Raw genomic sequence first — 3,802 nt, forward strand, 5'->3', positions numbered from 1 at the left:
CCCAATTTTGTACAATTTTCCTCTAATTTTAGCAAAAATCAGCCATGGTTTTATCTAATTTAGAACAGTATGACAGTATAGTGTCTCCTGTCTTCTTCTTATTTATATTTTTGTCTTTAGTAAAAATTTTTAAATTATACTTTTATTGCAAATGTAATACTTATGAAAAAAAGAAAAGAAGAAAAACATCCTTAATCCTTTTGTTCACAGAGAAACACTGTTACTGCTAATTTCTGGGGTTTTATGTACAGGTGTATGCATTTCTAAATTTTTTTTTACAAAATTAAGACAAAATGTTTGTAATTTATTTTTTTCCATTTAGCGGGGTATCATAAATGTTTTCCCTCATGTGATTAAACAATTTAACTTTTGTGTTACATGGAACTTTGTTGAGAAGATACATCATTATTTATTTAATACATTTTCTAATGAAGGACTTTTCTTGACTTTTATATTAATGATTTTTATCTGCCTTTAACCTGAATTTTCAGGTAAATATCCAATGACTCCTAAGTCAGTGCTGGTGACCTGAACGGTGCCACTTACCACTTCTGTTACTGTTTCTGGTATGAGAGGGGCCAAAAAGGATCCATTTTAACTAACCCTTCACAGAAAGATGTGAAACAAGTGAAGAAATGATTGTGATGACTCTAAATCTGAGAACTGACTTGCTTCTCTTGGCACCACTAGGTGGCACTTTTACTGTTGAAAAGGAATATCAGGCAATCTTTAGAAATGGCAGTTTTTCAGAATAGATATGTAGACTTAATTTCTGCCTAACCTTTTCTTTCTCCTTTTTTTTATCTAGTTTTCTCTTGTGTGACTACCCACCCCCCGCCCCTGTAGCAGTAATATTTGGCTGGCTTAATCAGATGAGTACATTTCTGCCTTATTTTGCCCACTATTAAAAAACCTTGCAAATATTAGTTTTTCTCTCCCTCTTACTGGTTAGTTTGAAGTAAAGTGAAAAACCCAAACCCAAGATAAACAAATAGAAATTAACCAGCCAAACAACCAACCAAACAACCTGGATTAAAAATGCTACAAGATCTTAACCTTGAGGAGTCTCAATTCAGTTGTAACACCCAACAGAAGTAAATAAAGCGTTTTTTTAGTTTTCTATTAAAGAATGGAACATGAACTTTCAAAAACTATGCTTATAAGTTATCCATGTGTTGGTGATGTGTGGGAAAGCAATGAATCCCGGTTGCATTGTTTCCAACTGTCTTGTTAAGTGCCACGCTCTCAGGGCATGCATTTGTATACACGAAAAAACACCATGAGAACACACATGCTACATTCAACTCCTTTGATTGTCACAAGTGATTAGTGTCTTGGGTTGTCAGATGGTTAGTATACTGGTGTTGAGTCTCCTTTTCAAAAGGGCAGATTATTGGGAGTTGACCTCTGTATTAATTAGGTTAAATTTGACTTTTTTGGATGTACCAATTCCCCAAACAGTCTGCTCACCTCCCTTGTTAGGACAACTAGATTAATTCCACTTGTTCAGGAAAATGAGTGTCTTTGTGCTTAATTGTCTGTGTGTTTTATTTTTTCTAATTAGCTTAATTACCCTACAAACAAAATTACCAGGTCAAAAGGTATGCACATTTTTAAAGATCTTAGTATATGTCACAAAATTGATTTTGAAACAGATCAACTAACTCAATATAGAGGGTCACAGATTTATTTCTCTCATGATAAATTCTTATTTTAGTTGTGTTTTAATTACTCACAACATCACCATTTTAGAGATATTTGAAGGTTTCTCTCTTTCAGTGCAGATTTGTGGGATAGACTCCTCACTTTCAGAGAAAATTAGACCTCTTTTCTTTGTGCAACTTATTACATTCAATGTGAATGTTTGGGCTAGACACTGTGGCTCATGCCTGTAACCCCAGTACTATGAGAAGCTGAGGCAGGAGCACTGCTTGAGTCCAGGAGGTAAAGGAGCTACGTTAGCACCACTGCATTCCAGACTGGTGACAAAGTGAGACCCTGTCTCCAAAAAAAAAAATGCTAGTGTTAGCAATAAATTTTAAAGTTTTGATAGACTCACTTGCTAGTTCCCTTTGTAAAGGAAAAATAAAAATCTCAGGATCCCCCAAAATTCATTACACCGAAAGGGAGAACTGAGCGTGAGAACTGAGTCACACAAGCACTGCCATCCTCTCCCCAATAGGGTACAGAGATCTGTGAACTAAAATCAAATCTTAAGGCTTCCCCCTGCTGGCTGATTGAATGAACCCCCTCTTGGCCAACGGATACCCTAAAACTGAATTGTCGGCCACGAGGAGGGAGGTCACATATGTCTCGTCATGCCCCCTCCCGTCTTGTAGGTATCCTTCGTGACTCATTAACAGGCCTAAGGCTATGCAGGACAAACCTGCAGGTCCTCAATTTACACAGCAGATATATGTCCAGTGGCTTGTTTCTTCCTTATCTAAAAACATTCCAAGCCTTTAGACAAAGCTTCATTTTTTAACCAATAACAAGTCAAAGAGTCTTTAAACCTACCTATAACCTGTAAGCCCCCACTTTGAGATGGCCCACCTTTTTGGGCCAAACAGTGTATGCCTTCCATGTATTCACTTATGACTTTACCTGTAATCCCTGTCTCCCTGAAATGCTTAAAACCAAACCATAACCCAGCCACAGCGAGTCCACCTGCTCTAGGCTTCTTAGACGTGGCTCCGGGTCATGGTCCTCAAATTTGGTTCAGAATAAACCTCTTTAAATTGTTTTGCAGAGTTTGTCTTCTTTTCCATTGACAGATCCTCTTTTAAGAAATGAAGGGGCTTAGAAAATGACTACACAGGGTTTTTTTGGTGGAGAGGATATGAAAGGGAGAAAGGAAACCTGGCTGGCCAGATGGTCTTGTTATGCAGATGAGCCTCAGGATAACAGAATGTTTTTATTCGGACCTTTCAGGGTGGCAGACTCTTAGCAAACCTGTCCCAGATCAAATAGGCAGGGCCTGGCTGCATTTGACACAAATTCTTTACAGATGCGAATTGCTCCCCGAGCCTCCCACCTGGACAGCCTTGCCACATTGTTCCTGTTTGCCCACAGCCATCTCAAAATATGTCAAAGAAATATATTTGGGGGTAAAATATTTCTTATTTCCTTCAGCCCTAAAAACAAACAAAAAACAAACAAACAAACAAAAAACGCTTCAAGATATACAGCTCCTATTAAATGAGTGCATGTCAATTATAACCTTAGGACTGTAGCCTAAGTAAATGTTTTATGTCAATTACAAGTTTATCTCCACAGATGCAAACCAACGAAGAGATATGATCACTCTTTTGCCCACCCCAAGAAGATCACAACATTGACTATCTCTTCCACCCTCTTTTTTGAATGCTCATCTTATCTTATGCAGATTTACTGAGCACCAAATAGAACTTCACAAGGATACCTTCAACTGCCTCACTGCTCACCTCCTTCACCCCCGTTTTCCCTGTGTACCCCTTTTCCCTTTAAACGTGAGATTCTCAACCTCTTCTGCGGAGAGCCCAGTCCACAACAGATACTGACTTTGTGTGCTGTGCTTTTCCTGGCACATCCTCAAAAGGCTTAATAAACCTCAACTGAGCGTCACTCTGGTTTTCTGTCACTTATTAATATTTAACACCTTGTTATCTTGGGATTTGTGACACATGAACCTGCTGATTTTATAATTATATTTTCTGTACATCCTTGTATTGTCGAAACTGCAAGGGGCTTTCGGCCTAGGTCCAGTTGATTGTCACAAAAAGGACCAATTATTGAGGCAAAGCGGATTGCCGAGGAAGAAAGG

The sequence above is a fragment of the Propithecus coquereli genome, unplaced genomic scaffold (genome assembly GCF_000956105.1).
Source record: "Propithecus coquereli isolate 6110/MARCELLA unplaced genomic scaffold, Pcoq_1.0 Scaffold38, whole genome shotgun sequence".
In the NCBI taxonomy this organism is placed as follows: Eukaryota; Metazoa; Chordata; class Mammalia; order Primates; family Indriidae; genus Propithecus; species Propithecus coquereli.